Consider the following 23,033-nt stretch of genomic DNA (forward strand, 5'->3'; position numbering starts at 1 on the left):
AGACCAATTGCTAAGTCTCAGTACCCATATTCATTTTCTCTAAGACCTAAGCTCCTGGAGAAATAAGCAATTCCAGTCTAAAGCAAGAAAAAGTGTAGGTCCATTCCAAAGTACCAAGTAGTGCCCAAGAAAGAATGTGAGCAAAAGATGACAAGAGTGTCCCAAGAAACAGCAATGCCTGAAGGGGTTCCTAGTGGCTAAGTATGGACACTTTGAACCTCAAAATAGATGATCACAATAATGGATTTCAACCACTTAACATAATAATGATGGCCTGAATAGACATAAACATTATATAAGTGGATAGATAGTAAGTAAATGAAGGCAAAGCTCTTCTTCCTAATAGAATGCCAACTGTGGTTGCAACCAGAAGTTGGAACTGAAAAATCACTATTTTACTACTACCATCAGATAGGTTAGGTTCAATGCATAGATGGATTCTAAAACTATGAGGAGCAAGCTTAATAAGAAACAGGGGGGCTGGGATTGTAGCTCAGCAGTGGAGTGCTTGCCTCGCACGCACGTGTGAGGCACTGAGTTTGAGCTTCAGCACCAATAAACAAAGTAAAGGTTAAAAATATAAAGAAAAGAAACAGGGTATTTACAAGCTCTCAATGTATTTTTAATTATAAAGGTAAAAAGAGTAACTGCAGAGGAGAAGCCCAGTGGGCAACACCTTAACCACAGGTCAACATGAACTATCATGGGACAAAGAGCATCCATTTGATAGACTGACTGCACAACATCACTTCTACAGCTTCCTGAACAGTGCACAATCTCAGGTCAATCACAAGGAGACATTAGCAAATTCCAACAGAGGACCTTTTAAAAAACAGCAGGCCTGTATTTTCCAAAAATGTCCCTTTTTGAAAGTCAAAGACTAAAAAACTTGACTGGGGCTATAGCTTAGTTGTGGAGCACTTGCCTGGCACATGCAAAGCCCTGGGTTCAATCTTTGCACCACATAAAAATAAATAAATAAAATAAAGGTATTGTGCCCATCTACAACTAAAAAAGAAAAAATAATAAAGAATGAAGAGACATGACAATTTGTGCAGTGCACCATATGCAACTGTCACAAAGGAAATTACTGTAAGTACCATACACAGAGTAGAGAACTGGACCAAGGCTAAATGTCCTCCAGATTTGTTATCGCATCATGGTTATAAAAGAGAAATGCTCTTGTGCGCAATTAAGGACAAAGTGGTATGAAGTCTGAGTTTGCTTTCAAATGGCTTCAGAGGAAAGAAGTATGCTGTACGTGTGTGCACATGTACCTATGTGTGTGTGTGTGTGTGTGTGTGTATTTGACTGTCTGCACGTATGCACTTTTGTGGGCTCAGCTGGAAGATCTCAAGCAATGCACGTGAGTGAAGGGTCCACAAAGTCACTGTACAAATCTCTCAACTTTTCTGCCTATCTGAAGTTATTTTTCATAAAAGGTTCCTTAGAAAGACAAGGCTAGGGAAGTCTGAGGACTGGAAACACGGTAGTACAAAAGTGAGATCTAGACAGGGAGAAAGCACAAATCAAGCCCGGACCTCAGGAGATAGGGGCACTGGTCGGGAAATGGGGCAGGAACAGACTGACAGTCTCAAGCAAGAGGATCCTAGGAGGTGTAGTCAAGGCCACATAGATCAAATGGTACAGCTCTCGAGTTGGGGCCTGGACCACATGCAAGTGTCTTTGCCCACTGTGGGGTCTCCTATCATCACCTGGCTCCTGCACTTTGGTTTCCAGTTAAGAAATAAGGACTGGAGCCCTTGTTCCAAAAGCCACTGTGTTCCCATGCTGGTGCATGCAGTAAGTGCTGCTGACATGTAAAAGGTCTCTGTAACCTGCCACCCCACAGTACTACCTGGAGATCTGCCTGGTGCCAGCACTATGGCCAACAAGCTCTCAGCACTAGTTGCGTAAACAGTTCCCAGAGAGCATAGTGAAATGAAAACACAGAGGCCACATACTGATGTGCAGCCATCTCCTCATTGTCTAGGTGCAGTCTGCCTCAGGAAGAGAGGAAATTCCCACCTTGTGCTTCAGGGGACAGAGAAGAAGCACTGTACCCCATATTTCACAGAGGATAAAAGGATCCCAGAGAGCCATGAGGAGGAGAGGGGAGAAGAAAGGCCCCACTGCTCTCCTCGGTTCGTAAAAGTATTGGGGCAAGGCTGGACACAGGCCCCATACCTTTAGGAAACCCATCAGAGAGCCTAGGGTTATGGTTTGGATATGAGGTATCCTCTTACCCGCAAAAAAGCTCCTCTGTTAATGTAGGAGCATTCAGAGGTGAAATGACTACATTTTGAGAGCTGCGACCTAAATAGATGATCAATCCATTTGATGGATTAATAATTATAACATTAATAAAATATTATAATGTGAGGGGCTGGGGATGTGTCTCAAGCGGTAGCGCGCTCGCCTGGCATGCGTGTGGCCCGGGTTCGATCCTCAGCACGACATACCAACAAAGATGTTGTGTCCGCCGAGAACTAAAAAATAAATATTAAAAATCCTCTCTCTCTCTCTCTCTCTCTCTCTCTCTCTCTCTCTCTCTCTCTCTCTCTCACTCTCTCTTTAAAAAAAAAATATTATAATGTGAATGCAACTAACTAGATGATCACTATAGGCAGGCAGTGCATGACTAAACAAAGTAGGTCACTGGGGGCATGTTTTGGTTGTCTATATTTTGTCCCTGGAGACTCTCTCTCTCCCCCTCTGCTTCCCAGGTGCCATGATCTGAGTAGCTTTCCTTTGCCATGTCCTTCCACCTTGACATTCTGCCTCATCTTGGGCCCAAAGCAATGGAATCAGCTGACCATGTACTGAAAACTCTGAAATTCTAATCTCAAAACAAACTTTTCCTCCTCTAGTTTTTCAAACCAGATATTTTGGTCACAGAGACAAAAAGCTGACTAGTACACTGGGAGATCGCTTCCCATAACCCAGGAATCCCCCACAGTCCACGATTCCGTTCTGTGGCTAGGGATCCTCCTGACAATCTAGACATCAGCTCTTAAGGCCCTACAGCCCCTGCTCCCCACCCCCCCACAGCCCAGAAATATCCCCCCCCCCCCCCGTAGTATGTGGTATTCCCTCACAGTCTTGGGAACCCCACCCATGGCTCCAAGATGCTCCAACAGCCCTGGAGCATTCAGTCCAAAATCCATTCCTTCAGTCCAGGGACCTCCAGGATTAAGGGATACCCTTCCTCAGACCACAGGTCAAGACCCTTCCATAGCTAGTCCCTTAGCCTCAGAGCAGCAAGAGGTTGAAGAGTGAGGGCCATAACAATGGGTCTGACTCTGGGCTTCTTGCTCTGTCCTCCTTTTCCTCAGCATGAGCCACACCTGCTTGACATAAAGCCTCAAAGTCACACAGCTTTAACACTGGCAGTGGGAGTACCTGGACTCCATTCCCATGCCAAGACCAGAGTCTACTAAGTGGCACCCAACACCTGCACCTCCTCCTTGGAGAACCAGGCAAATGCCACTGGCCAAACACCCTTGATCCGCCTCTTTTCCATGAGCATCAGCCCTTGCATTTTCTAAGTGGCACATGTGGGAATACAAATCAGAACAGCAGGTGAGAGAAGGGAACCAACGTGTGCAAGTGTGAACCTTCCACCTCTTCTCCAAACACTGCCTTCACTTCTCTCCACCTAAAAGCTTCCCCTTGGGAGTTCTTGCTATTGCTGTTGGTTCTTGGTTCATGTGCCCACAATCAAGAACACCCAGACTCTCTACTGCAGGCCTGGGGAGCTGCAGTTGAAAACAAGAAGTCCAAGAAACCCGGGTCAGTAGTGCTTGCCCTGGCTGATACGACTGAACACGAAGCTGTCCTTAGGAAGAACAATGATGCTGTTCTGGAGGCTAGAGCTGGCTTCTACCCCCACAAAGTGACAGTGGTCCTGGGCAAGAAGAAATCCCCATGAGGTCAAAGGTCAAGTATTTTGTAAAAGTTTGTAACTACCACCACCTCATGCCCACAAGGTACATCTCTCCAGGACAAAAGTCACCCACAAAAATGTCTTCAGAGACTCTGCTCTGAAATGCAAAGCCCAAGGGAGGCCAGGGTCAAATTCTGAGGCAGGTACAAGATGAGCAAGAACAAGGGTTCTTCCAGAAGCTTCAGTTGTAGAGATGTTTTCCTCTCAGTCATTAAAAATAAAAACAGAGGAGTTGGGATTGTGGCTCAGTGGCACAGAATTTGCCTTGCACATATAAGGCACCACATAAAAACAAATAAATAAAATAAAGGTATTGTATCCAACTACAACTAAAAAAAAAATTTAAATAAATAATTTTTTTAAAAAATAAGGGGCTGGGGTTGTGGCTCAGCGATAGAACACTCACCTAGCACCACATTAAAAAATAAAATAAATAAAAGCACCACATAAAAATAAATAAATAAATAAGGTAGTGTGTCCAACCACAACTAAAAAAAAATATATTTTAAAAAACGTTTAGGGCTAGGGGTGTGGCTCAAGCGGTAGCATGCTCGCCTGGCATGCATGCGGCCCAGGTTCAATCCTCAGCACCACATACAAAAAACAAAGATGTTGTATCTGCCAAACACTAAAAAATAAATATTAAAATTCTCTCTCTCTCTCTCTCTCTTTTAAAAAAAAAAAGTTTAAAAAATAAAAATATAGCTCAGTGGTAGAGTATTTGCCTAGATGTGTGAGGCACTGGGTTTAATTCTCAGAGCTACATATAAATAAATGAATAAAATAAAGATTCATCAACATCTAAAAAATAAATAAAAATACAAACAACCCTGTATCTGTGCACACAATCATGCTGGGAAAGGGAAGACAAGCAGCAGCAAGAGGAGCGAGCTAGGCAGTAAACCTGCAGGCAGGGAGCTGCAGGAAAGCATCTGCAGCAAAGTTAAATCTGCTCTGGTGAAACTAACACTAAAAAAAAAAGACAAAACAGGAGTAGACTGTGTCCAACTTCCAAACCCAGGTTGGAAAAAGGAATTCCCACCCAGCCTGAGATTTCCAGGGATTCTGGGACTTCTTCCAATCAAAGAGGCACTGTTTTTGTTGTTGTTGCTGTTTAAGTATTCTCCCCCTACATACACCCTTTGGTACCAAGGATTGAACCCAGGGGTACTTAACCACTGAGACACATCCCCAGACCTTTTTTATTTTGAGACAGGGCCTTGCTAAATTGCTGATGCTGGCTTTGAACTTGCAATCCTCCTACATCAGCCACTGGGATAACAGGCATGCGCCACCATGGCCAGCTCAAAGCGCCTTTTAAACCAAAATTCTAAATAAGATAAAGAGAATAAAAGTAAAGAGTATAGAGAGGGTACCAAGTAGAACAAGGAAGCTGAAAATCACAGGAATAGAGGCCAGAACAGACAGCCAAGGGTTTACCCAAAGACACACCTCTTTTAAGTTAGATGTTTGTAGTGCCAAAACTCTTCTGAAATATAGTTTGGGGAGTGGGTGACACAAAGTGGATACAGTGGCATATATCTAAAAATCCCGGCTATTTGAGAGGCTGAGGCAGGAGGAACACAAGCCCAGGCAACTTAGTGAGAAATTAAAAATAAGACTAAAAAGAGGTAGGGGTATAGCTCAGTGGTAGAGCACCCTTAGGTTCAATCCCCAGTACAAAAACAAACAAACCTACTAAACACTATCTTAAATTCCCATATTCCTTAAACAAAATTAAACCACTAGAAAATTCTCAGTATTTACAATTGTAGGCCAAGGCTCTCAAGCTCCTCACTAAAAGACCCTCACTAGAAAAGAGGGCCCCAGTCCCTCCCTCTGAGCTCTGGGCCCTGGTCCAGCTGAGTACCTCCTTCCTCCTGTGAGCGGGCAGAGGGGCTGTCAGGTCACACCTTTGTTTTATAGACACACAGTAATCTGACATTCTCAGTGGTAAAACAGAAGGGGATTTGTGATGCCAGAGTGACCACAAGAACAGCTCCTTCACAGCCTATACAGATCCTCAGTCAACTTCATGGCCTATATAAAAAGCCAGTTACAGCAGCATATAGACAATAAAGGCTGAAAAGCCACTTGCATGTACCCACACACAAAATCCAGCCAATCCACAATCAAAATGGGTCACAAACGATAGTAATAAAGCAGACCCTTGGGAAAGAAGAGCAGAATAATGGAGCTGCTTCTGCATCCTGACATACCAGAGCCGAGGTCTACTGTCCTCCTAGAAACCATGTTCTATTCTTGGTCCATTTTAACATTCTAAGGCACTGAGGTGGCTAGAGAAAAAAGGAGGATATTTTCAGTTCATGAAACCTTTTCTTTCAATGCAAATTAGTATGTTTAGATACATATGGAAAACTAAGGGAAAAAATTTTCCAGAAGGTAAAGCAGAAACTTCCCTAGGCTAGATCAGTGGGACTAAGTGCACCCAGCTCCCAAGACAGATGTACCATGAAATGTCACAAGACATGGGGAACGTGCAAAAGAGACCCTAGATAGGAAAAAGACCCACATGCAAAACCACCTTCCTTAGGTGAGTGCTGGTATCTGTGTGTGCCCATTTCAGTGACCTCACAAAGTCTTTCTGGACACACAGGACAGATGCTACCACATGGGGATGTACATCTACATATACTAGATTTTTTTAAAATTTATTTTTTAGTTTTAGGTGGACACAATATTTTTATTTTATATTTATGTGGTGCTGAGGATTGAACCCAGTGCCTCATGCAAGATAGGCGAGCACTCTACCACTTAGCCACAACCCTAGCCTATAATCTAGATTTTTTTTAATGATTAAAATTAAAAACCTACCAGCCCTTTACTTATATCCCTGCCTTTAAACATAATCATAAAATAAGCATGCAATAATCACTACGACTTCACACCATCTATAGATTTTTTTTAAAAAAGCAATCAATAAGTGACACTTCAACTGAATGAATTCCTTCTCACTGGTGAAAGGACAACATTGTCTTCCATCTACAAGTACCATCTCTCTAATGCCATTTAACATGAAAGGACTGTGCATCAAACATAATTTGCCATAATACAGTTTAGCTAAAATTTCACTGCTACTGATTTTAGGTACTTTTTAAAAGAATCTTTTCTATTATACATACATACAGTAAAAGGAACCGGGACTAGAATTTAATGAAACACCAACTTTCCAGGGAAGATTACCATGCATTCCTGGTAATGCACTGCTGGAAATGCCTGCTGCAGTGGAGCTGCCTCATACCTGCACAGCCAGCTCGCCTGACAGAAGGGGCACCTTCCTGCACGGGAGAAGGACACCTGCAGGTGATGTTGCCCATAACCCAGCCTTCCAGGTGCTTGCCCCCATCTACTCTACCAAACCACTTATTTTTTCTTTTTTTTTTTTTAAAGAGAGAGTGAGAGAAGAGAGGGAGAAAGAGAGAGAATTTTAATATATTTTTTTTAGTTTTTGGCGGACACAACATCTTTGTTTGTATGTGGTGCTGAGGATCGAACCCAGGCCGCACGCATGCCAGGCAAGTGCGCTACCGCTTGAGCCACATCCCCAGCCCTTTCTTTTTTTTTAAATCAACAATGTCTGGTGGAAGCCAAGCACGGTGGCACATGCCTATAATCCCTGCGGCTCATGAAGCTGAGGCAAGAGGACTGCGAGTTCAAAGCCAGTCGCAGCAACTTATCAAGGCCCTAAGAACTCAGGGAGACCCTGTCCCTAAATAAAATATAAAAAGGGTTGGGAGTGCAGCTCAGTGAGTGGTTAAGGGCCGCTGGGTTCAATCCACAGTACCACAAAAAAAAAAAAAAAAAAAGAGTCTGGTAAGGAAAGAGCACAGAATTCAGACGATGACCACTAAAAGACTCCTAAAACTCAAAGACAAGGCTGAGACAGGGATATCACAAGTTTGAGGACAGCTTCAGAATACCAAAAAAAAAAAAGAGAGAGAAAGAGAGAGAGAGAGAGAGAGAGAGAGAGAGAAATGGTGATGTAGCTCAGTGGTAAAGTACCCCTGGATTTAGTCCCTAGTTTAAAAAAAAAGGAATGTATGAGAGAGAGTCTGTTAGAAGTATTAGAATACAAGCACGTGAAAATATTTAAATTACTTTGCAAATTTAAAATGTAAAGACAGAAGAAAGAACCAATGGAAGTGCACCAATTCTAAACTGGAAAGAACACTGAAGACAATTGTTCCCAGCTGCCTAAACTCAGGCCCTGCCTAAGTCTAGGCCCTGTCTGGCCCAAAAAGGGGCTGTGGTGAGCCAGGCTCTGGGCAGGTGGGTACAATCCTGCCAGGGACATCTGGGCCTCAGGATGGTGCTACCCCAGCCACTCTATGTATGTGCAGCTTCTGCCTGGTGTTGCTGAGTTCCGTCCCTTACCAGTGTTCATGCTCCTTTAAAGTCCCCGCCGCTGTTGTCCCGGATGAGTGCCTAAAGAGGTGAGTCAGACCCATGCATTTACTGAAGACAGCACACTACAGCATTTGGTAATCTCCCTGGCACAGCCACCAGGAGGCAAAGACTACCAGGTAGTACACTGCCTAGAGTAACACATCTAGAAATCACTTCAAAAGTGGTAATTTTGGGTCTGGGGATATAGCTCAGATGGCAGAGTGCTTGCCTCACATGTATAAGGCCCTGGGTTCAATCCCCAGCACCACCAAAAAAAAAAAAAAAAAAAGCGGTCATTTTGCTTCTTTTCCTAGTCAAAGCCTGAAGTTTTCCACCGCGTACCCTGCTTTTGAACAACATAGCCAGACAAGACCAATTGAGTTCGTGTTTTGCCAGCAAACTAATAATATTAAGACGATGATAACTTAGGCTGGGGATATAGCTCAGTTGGTAGAGTGCTTGCCTCACATGCATAAGGCCCTGGGTTCAAACCCCAGTACCACCAAAGACTAAGACAACGATGACTTCTTTTTTTTTTTTTTTTTTTTAATTTACTTTTCAGTTTTTGGTGGACACAACGTCTTTATTTTATTTTTATGTGGTGCTGAGGATCGAACCCAGCACCCCGCGCATGTCAGGCAAGCGTGCTACCGCTTGAGCCACGTCCCCAGCCCCGATGACTTCTTCTCAGCACCCATTAAGCAGTCTCTGTTTCTGCACAGCATCTTCGATGCTACCAAGAGGTTAAAGGGATGCAAGAGAAAGGACCCACCACCAGCCCAGTTGACTCAGTGGCATCCAAAGGCTCTCAGAGAAGGCCATGCACTCTGCAAGTAGGAGTCATGTGAAGACATGAGGCTATGGTTGCTCTCAGCACCACCAGAGAGATACCTGCATGTGGCTCTACCAGGCAAATGCCTTCAAGAGGCATTTCTCTTGTTACTGACTCAGCAAGCACAAAATACTTGACCCAGAGAACTTCTCACCTCAGCCATGAGGGTTAACCACAGAAGGCATCCTTATATCCTAAGCCACAAGGAAACCCATCAAGTTACCAGAAACTTTAAACTGCTTCCAGTCTCCACAACACTGTGCCTGGGCAATGGGACAGCCCTGTGGTGGGAACACAGCCAGGCTGGTCAGCCCAAAGGTCAGGTGGGAGCTTCCTCAAGACAAACACAGGCCACAAGTGCCTACTGTGTAACTCACAGAGACCACCTGTAAAAATATAACCTGGAAAGGGGGCAGCAGCCACACCTGTGACCCCAGTGACTTGGGAGGCTGATACAGGAGGATAGCAAGTTCAAGACACACATGGGCAACGTAGCAAGACCTGTCTCAAAATGAAGAGGTGTGGCTCAGTGAGCTCTTGCCTAGCATGTGTGATGCCCTTGGGTTCAATCCCAAGTACTGCCAAAAAAAAAAGAAAAAAAGAAAAAAAACCATGATACATAGGTTGCAAATCCTACTGTTTTCATGAGTCAACTTAAAGGTCCGTTCTCACTGGCTCAAACCTTCTAGGAAGCAGCAAGGCTCACAGACAAAACTGAAGGCCACAGGCTGTATTCCCTCCTCTGGAACTGGGACCTGGTAGACTAGGCCCTCCCTTCCTGAAAGCCACACCATCTCACAGATCAGCTTCCGCCTCCCCAGAAAGAGCCTCCCCAAATCTCCTTCATGTCCATGCAGGGCCAAAGAACTCAGGGCCCTTGTGCATGCACAAAAAACTAACTTTTAACAGCTGTACATATCTCATGTTTAAGAGCCAGTTTAAACACAAGGGCTCAAAGCCCGGTTCCTCACCAGAACAGCAGGACTACAAAGGTACACAGAACAAACAGAAGGTGTGAATGACTCTCATGTGGGAGGCAGAAAAAGAAGAAAAAAACATTCTTGCATGGAATGAACACCCTTCTTTCCCACTTTGGCCTCAAAGTATTTTTATCCTGCCATTTGTGAGGGGATCAGTTTTTATATATCAGCTACCTGCACTGTGAAGACAGATCCAGGTGACAAGACATTTTGGAAAGAAAACCTGGCAAACTCTCTTCAAACTTGCCTGCCTATGAAAAAGACTCACTCTGACTATAACAAGTCTGGAGGAGAGGTGTGCTTCCTCTTTGGGAACTGTCATGGCACCAAAAAATCAGGAAATGCAAATAGTTCTCAAAGACGGGGAGCATCTCCAGCTCAGCAAACTCAGAGATGCAGAGCGCTATCTGCCCATCTCTGATCTCAAGTATTTCCACATACCAGCTTCCCCAATTATCAAAGGGGGCGGAGAGAAAAAGAATGAATCCTTTCAACAGCTCTCAGAAATTTTCTTTTCCTTTTGTTTTTTTGGTTTTTTTTTCCTTGGCAGAAAAAGAAAAGCTTGTTCCTAAATTTGGAGAAAACAATTAATATCCAAAGTAGCCCCATAAATTACACTTAGGAGATTTCAAAATACCAGAACAGATTTCCTTTCCATCTACTACTTAACCCTTAGGTGGGCCTCCCTGCAAAGAAAGAAACCCATCCTTGCTGCATTTATGGAGGGCTCTTTCAGCCACTCAATTTTTCCAAAAGCAGGTCTGACATATATCCTATTTATTCTACAGGTCCCTGAACATTGTGATGCTGACACTCCTCCACCCACAGGAGGGATCTACATTCCCTCACCTTTACCTGGGTGTGCCTCACAGATGCCTGGTCACAAAGAACATGGTGATGTGACTCTGTCTAACACCAAGGTCCCAAAGTCATCGGCATGCTATGGGCACAGCTCCACCACATCAGTTCACTCAATGCTGCCCAACCACTGCATGTGAGAAGCCTTTACCACACAGAGGGCTCCAGCCACCAGCCATGCAAAAGGTGAGCCTTCACATGAGCCCAGCCCAGTGTCCAAGGCTTTCCATCAAGGCTCCAGAACCAGAACCAGAAAATCTTCACCCCTGTGCCTTGTCTGACAATCACTGTCATTTCACCACCAAGTCATCAGGTAGGGCATTGCACAACACTCCTTCCCCAGCCAATGCCAATATCCCAAGAGGTAAGGAGGAAGCCATCTGTACTCCCAGCACAGGTCTGGCTCACAGAGCTCGCTCAGCAATCCAAGCTCCATGCTCACTGGCTGCTAAGGCCCCAGCTAAACAGTCTTCATCTGTACCCTCAGGGAATTCAACCTACAGAGAAGATGCAGCAAGCTGAGGATGTGAGGGATTAAACTGATCAGCACAAATGTTCCAAGCACTGAGAAAGCATGGGCAGAGGCCTGGTAGTAATGCAAGGCGGGTGCAGGTTGAAGTTTTTTCCAACCCTCTGTTTCCAGTCACTAAAACCTGCTCATGCACGAGAGCCAGCTACGAGAACACGCTCCCTCAGTGTGAGTAGTGACTCCTGGCAGGAGTCTTATCTGTTCCAAAACATACAGCAGGAGTTAAAGTCAAGCAACTTTTATGCTACATGGAGACAGTGGTACCTGTTTCTTATGACCAATAAATGTGCTAATTTTCTAGTTTACACATCAGTTTGTTTCAAGTTTGGATAGTACAATGACCAATTTGATTTACTAACGAAATCAAGTTTTCTGAACCTGACACCTCACAGCCTGCCTTCCCAGTGGAGTTACTACACAGTGGGGCCTCCACCTGGTCAGCCAGACTCCCATATGGACAGTTCCTGCCTCCATGGTAGCACAGCATATGAGCATGTGGAACTATGGCTGGGCTGCTGGCTGGAACTGGCAAACACTCAGAGCACACAGCTCAGAACACATCCCCTGGAAGCAGACTACCTCCACTGGAGGGCTGGGAGCAGGCAAGCCCTGAACTCCCTCTCTCTCTAAATTTAATATGGAGCAAGTTAAGATGAAAATTCATGGACTCCATTAGAAATCACAAGGCCATGACCAACAAGAATACCTGACAGAAGGCTGAGGGGTGGCTCAGTGGTGGAGCACCTGCCTAGCATGCACAAAACCCTGGGTTCTTTCGCAGCACCATAAAAAATTCAAAAAAGAATGTCTCATAGAAAGAAGACCCAGAACAAGAACAGGGCCTGCACACTACCAGCCCCAGGCCCACCTCTGTGCCCAATGTGAGCCCAGTGATGTAGCACTGAGAGCTCTGCTGGCTTAACCTTAAAGATACAGTTGTTGCTTCCTCATTTCAGCCAGTTTTCAAAATATGAACGGTCCCAGGGAAGGCAGGAAGGCTCAGTGTGCTGTCATTTGTTAGCCCTAAGAGGAGCAACATGCCTCATAAACATCTGTGCCCTAAAAAAAATCAGTGATGGAAATCCAACGTAGGCCATTCTGTAAGACCACTTGATAGGTTCCTCACCAAGTCAGTGGCATGAGAAGACTTTGGGGATAGGGGTTGCTCTAGACACCAGTCTTAAACCTAAGCAAGTACAAAGTGTGGACTGTGTCAGGATCCTGGTGGGGGCAAACCAACAATCCAAAACTCACATTTCGAAATAATTAGGGAAAACGTGAAAGTAGTTAGATGATACCCCCAGTTATTGTTAATCTCAAGGGTGTGAAAACAGCATTGTGGGGGCTGGGGATGTGGCTCAAGCGGTAGCGTGCTTGCATGCGCTCGCCTGGCATGTGTGCGGCCTGGGTTCGATTCTCAGCACCACATACAAACAAAGATGTTGTGTCTGCCGAAAACTAAAAAATAAATTTTTTTTCTTTTTTTTTGTTTTGTTTTTAAAGAGAGAGTGAGAGAGAGAGGGGGACAGAGAGAGAGAGAATTTTTTAATATTTATTTATTTTTTCTTAGTTCTCGGCGGACACTACATCTTTGTTTGTATGTGGTGCTGAGGATCGAACCCGGGCTGCACACACGCCAGGCGAGCGCGCTACCGCTTGAGCCACATCCCCAGCCCTAAAAAATAAATATTAAAAAATTCTCACTCTCTCTCTCAATTCTTTCTCTCTCTCTCACTCTCTCTCTCTCACACTCTCTCTTTAAAAAAAAAATTTAAAAAAAAACAGCATTGTGTTTGACTTTAAGTCTGTATTTTTTTAAAGATACATACCAAGTATTTAAAGATGAAAATTTCATGACACCTCGAAGACACCTGAGCAAAAATTAATAAATAAAAGATCAAGAAGAGTAGAAAGGGGCTGAGGCTGTATCTCAGTGGTAAAGTGCTTGCCTAACATGTGTGAGACACTGGGTTCGATTCTCAGCACCACATATAAATAAATAAAGGTCCATCAACAACTAAAAAAAAAAATTTTTTTTTTTTTTAAAAAGGTAGAAAGAACACAGGGATGGTATGGCAAAATACTGTCAACTACCACCCAGTTGTAAGATATCTACTCTTATGAAAAGCTTCAATTTTAACTGTATTATAAGAGTAGATGTATTATAACAATTTAACTAAAAATTAGATCTAAAACAGAAGATAGTCATGCCTTCTTTGCATCAAAAAAGAGAGCTACACCCACCTCTACCCACACACCGGGTTGTAGGTACCTGGGCAGCCTGGGACCTTCCACAATGCATCATGCACTGAGCACTGGAAACCAGACACCAAAGTAACACTGAGTACCAGGGCTCACAAACCAGTCTGATCAGACTCAAATGTCAGCTCTGCCACTTACTAGATGTGTAATCTGTGGGAGACCAACCTTACACGTGACTGAGTCACACTCCCCAGTTGGGTGCTGAGGCTCGCAGTCACAGAACTGTGGCAGAGCTTTCCCCACCCTTCTTGGGTTCGAGGGTCCGTGTCTCATGCATGGATGTGTCTTGCTACAGCCCCATGAGTGAAGCTATGCTCACCTGTTCCTTTGTAATATAATCCCTTGCCCTGTTTAGGATAGAATCTTCCATGGAAGTACCTTGTATGTGTCCCCTTCTCTAACTGTGCCCTTGGGTGTGGCCTACCCAGGTGTCAGTCAACCTGCTGACAGTGGACATCATGAAGATAGACTCAGCCCCCTGAAACCTGACCCCTTGCCTCATTTGAATAGCTTCTCCTCAATAAAAGGGGTCAGCGCATGCTCTCACTCTTTCTCTTCCTGCGGACCCTTAAGGTCAGAGGAGCCGTCACAGCGACCCCAAAGAAAAAGGTAGTGCATCTCTTGTGTGGTTATCTCATGCAGCCCAGTCAGGCCAGTTTATCTGGAGTGACCCCTGAGCCATTTAGTAGTGAAATCAGAAACCTGGCAGTAATATATCTTGGTTACATAATGTACTGTGCCTCAGTTTACCCTTCAGTAAAATGGAAGCAACTTGGGCTGGGGTTGTGGCTTAGTGGTAAAGTACTTGCCTAGCATGTGTGACGTGCTGGGTTCGATCCCTGGCACCACATAAAAACAAACAAATAAAATAAAGGTATTGTGTCCATCTACAATTAAAAAGATCTTTAAAAAAAATGGAAGCAACTAACAACTAACATAACCCAAAAGAAAGGGCTAATTTGAAGCTACAGATTGTTCTGGACTGTGGGGATGTACATGCTCTCAATAGATATCAGCTATTATTACTATACAATATATTAAACATATAATAAAATTAAAATATTTCTAATATCTGCCATATGCCAAACAAGAAGCCTCTGTTAGTCATCCCCCAAACCAAACTGTTCAAAACCAAATCTCTTAGAATCTGGCCTCACTATGCCATATGAGCCTCATAATACCTCCTCCAAATGAATGAAACAGCTCTGCCACAGACCACTCTCACCATCCTCTTTTGTCACATTTTTTTTTTGGGGGGGGGGCGGGGGGTGTCTTACTACATTGTCCAGGATGATCATGAACTCCTGGGCTCAAGCAATCCTCCTGCCTCAGCTTACTGAGTGCTGGGTCTATAGGCACACACCATGGCACCTGGCTACTATTTTTCTTTTCAAAAAGCCCTTTAATTAGCCGGGAGCACTGGCACATGCCTGTAATTCCAGCAGCTCAGAAGGCTGAGGCAGGAGAATCATGAGTTCAAAGTCAGCCTTAGCAACTTAGCAAGGCCCTAAGCAACTTGGTGAGACCCTGTCTCTAAATAAAATACAAAAAAGGGGTGGGGATGTGGCTCAGTGGTTAAGTACCTGTGGGTTCAATCCCCAGTACCAAAAAAAAAGCCCTATAACTGCTGGGCACAGTGGCATATACCTGTAATCCTGGCTAGTCAGAAAGCTGAGGCAGAAGGATCACAAGTTCAAGGCCAGCCTGGGCAACCTAGAAAGATCCTCTCGAAATGAGATGAGATGAAATAGAAGGGGCTGGGGGAGGGGGAGCTGGGAATATAGCTCAGTTGGTACAGTGCTTGCCTCGAATGCATAAGGCCGTGGGTTCAATCCCCAGGACCACAAAAAAAAAATGGGGGTTCTGGGTTTGTGGCTCAGTGGTAGAGCACTTGCCTAGTTGCATGTGAAGTGCTAGGTTCAATCCTCAGCACCACATAAAAATAAATAAATAAAGTAAAGGTATTATGTTCAACTACAACTAAATACATACGTATGTGTGTGTGTGTGTGTGTGTGTGTGTGTGTGTGTATTTAGTCATATACACACACAAAAGGAGTGGCTGGGGATATAGCTTATTGGCATAACACCCACAGGCTCAATCCCCAGTGCTGGAAAAATAAAAATTATAAAGGCCTGTAACTGGTATGCTGAAAAACTGTTGGCTCTCTCTCTATACCTTAAAGGATATAGTCCAAACTCATGGGTAGGTGGGCAGAGAGGCTCAGTCCAGCTAATGCCAAGGGCCAACTCCCTTGGCCACATTCACCCGACTCTAGAGTCTGGCCTCACTATGCCATATGGGCCTCATGGCCTTCTGACTTGTCATATGGCCTTCTGATTCGTCTTTAAAAAAAAAAAAAAATACTTATTTTTAAATTGTAGTTGGACACAATACCTTCATTTTATTTATTTATTTATTTTTATGTGGTGCTGAACCAGGGCCTCGCATGTAGTAGGGGAGCGCTCTACCATTGAGCCACAACCCCCACCCCGTCTGACTTGTCTTAAGGCCTTACCTGAGCTTGCAAATACTTGTTCTAAAGATTGTCACTGCCATGCCCCTGTCCCTTCCCTGTCAGCTGGCACTGATGTCAGTTCCACCCACTGCAGCACTAAACCAGGCCAGCTCCTCCCATGGTGCTGTAGGTACCTCACAGAGGTCTCAACAGTGATTAACACCTTCCCCTGGGGCAGGACCACTTGAGCAGACCCAAGAGCATGCCCAGGGCCCGCTGCCACTCTCCACCACACTCAGCCCACAATGCCCTGTCAACACATCAGACGATCACTGCAGATGTCACTTGCCAATTATGGCCTGAGATGAAACTATAGCTCCAAGTCTTCCACATAAAAAGAGTGTTTTCTCGCTTTTCAGTTTTAAGAACTCCCTTCCAAAGTAGAAAGAAAAGGTTAATTTGAAAAAAAACAAAAAACACACATGATGAGAAAAGACCACTAGAAATATGGGAAGGTACGTACAAATATTCTTTACAACTGTTGGTCATTCTTCCCAGATAATATCCTGGCACCTTGAGTAATATCAGCCGATGTTTTATTGCGATTTCAAATACTTTCAGACACCAATCAATCTCATTAATTATTTCTGGCTATTGTGTACTTCAATAGAATTAGCAATTTCCTGTGAATTTTTAGTAAACTGGACTCCATTTATATTCCAAGAAAAGAATTTTAAAAGCTCCTGAATTTGTGAGAAAAGGGAACAAAACAACCAGAGCCAGGAAGCACAGTACTGTGATCCAAAAGGAGTGGACTGGGTGGCCAAGGGCAAGAGCAAGCCCATCCCCATCTGCACTACTCAGTGCCACTTCACATCCACCAGGCAGCTATAATCACAAAGATAGCCAATAGTGAGTTTTGGCAAAGCTATACTGTTGGTGAAGTGTAAAACAGTGTCACTGCAGTGGAAAACATACAGCAGTTCCTCAAAATGGTAAAAACAATTACCAGCCCATCCCCAGGTCTGTCATAGAGTCCCATGCCAGAACAAACTGTGGCCCGGCACCACTGCCTGGCCTCTGGTGCTGGTAGGCTACTGGGGCTAAAGCAGGATGCACAGAGGGAAAACAGAATTGCCATGTGATCTAGCAACTGAAGGAAGGTCTGTGCAAGATTCTTGTACAATCATGGTCATAGCAGCATTATTCAAAATAGCCAAGAGACAGAAGCAACCCAAGTGTCCATCTACAGATGAATGTATAAACAAAATGTGGTAAATACACTCACACTGAAATATGTCACAAAAGCACAACCCTCAAGAACAAAGTGTGATATTCCACACAATGGAATATTATTCTACAATAAGAAGGAATATTGTACTGAAACATACTACATATACAACAGGGATAGATCTTGAAAACTATGTGAGATAAGCCAAATGCAAAAATACAAATGTTCCATAATTCTACTTCTCTGAAATATCTAGTTTAGGTAAATTAGAGACAGAAAGAACATTAGAGGGGCTGGGGATGTGGCTCAAGCGGTAGCGCGCTCGCCTGGCATGCGTGAGGCCCGGGTTCGATTCTCAGCACCACATACAAAGATGTTGTGTCGGCCGAAAACTAAAAAAAAATAAATAATTAAAAAAAAAAAAAGAAAGAACATTAGAGGTTACCAAGAGTTGGGAGTAGGGAGAAAAGAGAAGTTGTTGCTTCCTGCCTCAGCTAATAAAAATTACAACGATGATGGATATGCCACATAAAGTACACTCATCATCACTCAACGGTATACTTAAAAAAATATTAAAAGGGTTAGAGTGATATTAAGAATATTTTACCACAAAGAAATAGCAGGGGAGAAGACTGAGGTGCACAAACATAAACTTAGCTAATACAAGACTATGAAATCGACGGAATCAGAAGGAATTCCTTTAAAATGGAAGATGTAATATATCTACAACAATAAAATCAGAAAATATTTTTGTGCAGCAAAATAGTGGCACAAAATAGTGGCACAAATAGTGGCACAGGACACCACACACAAAAATGTTTTTAAAACTAAGTATCAACTTCCCAGTGATGGCTGCTATTATGATTAAAAGAATGTCTTTGTAGGAAACATTAAGAGTCACAGAGTAGGGCTGGGGTTGTAGCTCACTGGTAGAGTGCTTGCCTCCCATGCGTGAAGCCCTGGGTTCAATCCTCAGCACCACATAAAAAATAATAAATAAATAAAAATAAAGATATTGTGTCCATCTACAACTAAAAAAAAAAAATTTTTTTAAGAATCACAGAGTATTGAGAAGGCCGCTTCACCACTGATGGGGGGGAGGGGACACGGGAACTCGACTCTTTATCATACTTACAACTTCCCTAATTTTTTTATTTATTTTTTTAAATATTCATTCTTAAGTTTTAGGTGGACACAATATCTTTATTTTACATTTATGTGGTGCTGGAGGATCAAACCCAGTGCCAAGTTGCACTGCCACCTTAAGTCATAACCTTCCTAAAGCCAAGGGTAAAAGGAATCGTCTACCAATTCCTTCTTCTAACTCCCATCTTTCTCTTCAGCCTAGCATATACTGTGCAGTTAAAATTAGCCTTCTCAAATTATGACCTTGCCATAATTCTCTTTATAAATTCAGTGGCTCCCCATTGCCAATAAGCTTGAGCTCACACTTCATGGCACACAATCTAGGTCGGGGTGCGGCCAACTTACTTCCACGAGCAAAGAACAGTTTTTACTTTAAGTCATAAAAAAAAAAAAAAATGCAATAGATTGTGTGTGGCCTGCACACATGGATCCTTTACAAAAAAAGCTTGTGGATCCCTAACCTAGCCCAATAATTTTCAGGTCCAAAAACAGCCTGTCAAATCCTTATGGCCCAACTATACCAGCTACTTAAAATTCCCAGACTGAACCTGGCATCCTGAACCCTAGATGCAACTTTCTGCTTCCCTGTGGCTCCAACTTACCCCTAAGCCTTGAAAGGCCACCTGGCTCTTCCAACACACCATGCACTGTACACACCTAGATAGGAGGAAACCCTGAGAAACATGGACTTTGGTTTACTTCTCTTCACAGTTCCAGCACCTAGCACAACACCTGGTGCACAACAGTATTCTGTGACTACTGAAAGGATACTTTTAAAAATGATGATTAAATATAAACTGCAGGTCTCTCCATCAAGGGATGAGCCATGCCATCATAGGATGATTGCACAAAATGACGCATGTGTGATGCTGTTACAGTTTAGAGATGAAGTGTCCACCAAAAGCTCACGTGTGAAACAATACAAGAGGGTTTGGAGGTGAGGTTGATTAGTTACAAAAGCCTTAACCCAATCAGTGAATTACTCCCCTGATAGGGATTAACTGGGTGGTAACTGTAGCAGATAGGGTGTAGCTGGAGGAGGTGGACCATGGGGTGTTGTCTGTGGTGTACATATTTTGTCCTTGTTAAGCAAGCTCTCTCTGCTTCCTAGTGCCATGTCCCCAGCTGCTTTTCCTCTGCCACACACTTTCGCCATGATGTTCTGCTTCATGTCAAGCCCCAAGGAACAGAGCCAACCATCTTTGGACTGAGACCACTGAAACCATGAGCCCCCAAATAAGCTTTTCCTCCTCTAATGGTTCTTGTCTTGCCTTCTGATCACAGCAACAAAAAAGCTGACTAAAACAGATGATTAATTTTAGTATCTTCTGACTAGTCACGGGGCATGGTGTTGCACACCTGTTATCCCAGCTACTCCAAAAAGAGGACAAAAGAAAAAGAAAAAAAGGGACTTTATGCTCTCTCCTGGAGCTGGATCACCTTCCTCCCTTGCTGTGGGCACCAGAGCTGCAGAATCTTGCCCTTTTGACTTCAAGTCTTGCATAACAGCCCAAGTCTCCCAAGCCTCTGACCTCAGACTGAGAATTACACCATCAGCTCCCCTGGTCTAGGACAGTGGGACTTGGACTGAGACATACTGCCAGTCTCCCCCAACAGGTACCCTGCCATGCAAGTTGAATTGGCCTCCATAATCCCATGAGCCACTTCTCTCCTGTGTCTACACACACCTCACTGGCTCTTTTCTAGAGACACTGGCCAATATGCACAGTAGGGCCACAGACAACCTCAGTTTGCTTTTGAAACCGGACAGAACAGCAAAGGCAATGAAAAAGCCTTGAAGCTCAGAGTCAGGAACATGTGGGAGTTTCTACCCACTGTGAGATTCTGAGTTAGACTGTACAGTGCAGGAAAGCCAGGGAAAGAGAATACTGAGATTTTCTACTGTGGGCTCTACCTGATATCATTTTAATGTTCTTTGATAGATTCCAGTAAAGATTGTGATATGGCTTAATTTCTTTTGGCTCTAGAATTTGTTTCTTAAAACAATGTTCTATGAAGAAACTGGTATTCAGGATGCCTGGGAACTACCTATGGCACCTGACCCCCACCACCACCCCAAATGGACAACACACCTTGCTGCTGCTGCTTCTGTTGCTGCTGGTCCTCCAAGCTCTCTGTACTCAAAGCCTGGTGTTCTAGAAATGCTGGCTGCCCATCTCCTGTCTCTTCCAATTGTTTTTAAGATCATAAAGGAAGTTCAGGGTTAGTTGGTCACCACCTGCCTCAGTCTCCAGGACTGGCCAGGATGTCCTGAAAGCAATCGAGTCTCTAGAAGGGACCCACAGGTTCACAGGTCCTCCTGGCACTGGCACCTCCTGGCACCAAAGTCAGACAAGGAAAATAATATCACCACATAGGTCTTAATGTCACTAGATTCATAACTGCTTTTGTTATATTTGCTGTTTTCTATTTTCCCAATCAATATACACTTTCACACAATTATTACCATGAGAGAAAGAGCCCTTATACATATATATATATATATATACACACACACACACACACACACACATATACAGATATTTATTTATTTATTTATATTTAGTTACAGATGAACACAATACCTTTATTTTATTTGTTTATTTTTCATATGGTGCCAGGATCAAACCCAGTGACTCACACATGCTAGGCAAGTGCTCTACAACTGAATCACAACCCCTGACCCCCCTAATATTTTTTTTGATATGAGGAAAAAGTTGGTTTGTTTTCTTTTGTTTTTGATACAAGGAATGAAACCCAGAGGCACTTTACTACTGAGGTATATCCCCAGTCCTTTTATTTTTATTTTGAGACAGGATCTAAGTTGCTGAGGCTGTTCTGAACTCACCAGTCCTCAGCTCCTGGCCAAGCAGCAACCTGGTTTATTCTGTTAAGAGGCCCCACAGCATGAGCACCAGCCCACAGGAGGGACGCAGACCAAGGCCCAATACAGTCCAGGACAGAGCTCCATGCTAGCTGTAGCAGATCCCACAGTTAGTATGTCCCTGAACATCCTTCCCCTTCCAGGTCACCACTGCCTCTTTTAAACAACATGGGGAGAAAGAGTTCTGGTCAGAAATGTTATGCCAAGAAGAAAGAGAACCATATTCTTTTTCTCAGGTCAGAGGTATAACTTCACCTCAACCCCACCAGCAGTAGAGGGGTGGTGGACTATAAGCCCCGGGAAAACTTGGCCACATTAACAAACAAATTACAAGTGCCCAACAAACATCTGTGGGGGAAAAAAGAGTTCCCATACATTCTAGGGTATCACTATTCATCATCGTGTAACCTAGAAGGAAGATAGGGCTCTTTGCTGACCACTGTTAACTTACACTGGCAGGGGGAAATAATAAAAAATTTTAAAAGGTGGTGCTCATAAAATTGCAGCCACATCTCTAACAATTAGAAAAATGCAAATCAAAACTAAGATTTCAAGCCACTCCAGTCAGAATAGCAGCTATTAAGAATACAAACAACAATAAGTGTTGGCAAGAATGTAAGGGAAAGTGCACACTCTTACTTTGCTGGTCAGACTGCAAACTGGTACAGCCAATCTAGAAAGCAGTATGGAGATTCCTTGGAAAACTGGGAATGGAACCACCATTTGACCCAGCTATCCCACTCCTCCGTTTACACTCAAAGGACTTAAAAACAGAACATCAATGTTTATAGCAGCACAATTCACAACAGCTAAATTGTGGATCTAACCTAGATACCCTTCAGTAGATGAATAGACACAGAAAATGTGGTATATATATACACAATGGAATACTACTCAGCATTAAAAGACAATAAAATCATGGCATCTGCAGATAAATAGATGGAGTTGGAGAATATAATGCTAAGTGAAGTTAGCCAGTCCCCAAAAAACAAATGCCAAATGTCTTCTCTGATTTAAGGATGCTGATTCATAATGGGGATTTTGGGGGGGGGGGCAGGGACAGAGAGGAATAGATGGACTTTAGATACGGCAAAGGAGGGGGAGAGAAAGGGGGGTATAAGGGTAGGAAAGATGGTGGAATGAGATGGACATCATTACCCTAAGTTCATGTATGAAAATACAAATGGTGTGACTCTACTTTGTGTTCAACCAGAGCCATAAAAAACTATGCTCTATTTGTGTAATATGAATTGAATTGCATTCTGCTGTCATATATAATTAATTAGAATACATAAAATTTAAAAATTTTTAAAAACTGCAGCCAGTCCCTTCTTTCCTAGGAAATCTCAAAGTCAAAGAAACTTTGAGGGGCTGGGGATGTGGCTCAAGCAGTAGCGCGCTCGCCTGGTGTGCGTGCGACCCGGGTTCGATCCTCAGCACCACATACCAACAAAGATGTTGTGTCCGCCGAGAACTAAAAAATAAAAAAACTCTCTTAAA

At 43.6% G+C, this 23,033-nt stretch overlaps 1 protein-coding gene across 12 annotated transcripts in view; it reads right to left on the bottom strand.

Moving 5' to 3' along the window:
• EHMT1 (euchromatic histone lysine methyltransferase 1) overlaps positions 1 to 23,033 on the bottom strand; it is a 159,451-nt gene that overhangs the window by 106,574 nt on the left and 29,844 nt on the right. For 2 of the 12 annotated variants that reach the window (XM_081269853.1, XM_081269855.1), the window contains one exon: positions 6,166 to 6,243. The exons of the other annotated variants lie outside the window; for them this stretch is intronic. The gene's annotated coding sequence lies outside the window, so the exon portion shown is untranslated. The remainder of the gene's footprint in view (positions 1 to 6,165; positions 6,244 to 23,033) is intronic. 12 annotated transcript variants of the gene reach the window in all.

The sequence above is a fragment of the Spermophilus citellus genome (assembly GCF_964194105.1).
Source record: "Spermophilus citellus genome assembly, chromosome: 2".
NCBI classification, from domain to species: domain Eukaryota; kingdom Metazoa; phylum Chordata; class Mammalia; order Rodentia; family Sciuridae; genus Spermophilus; species Spermophilus citellus.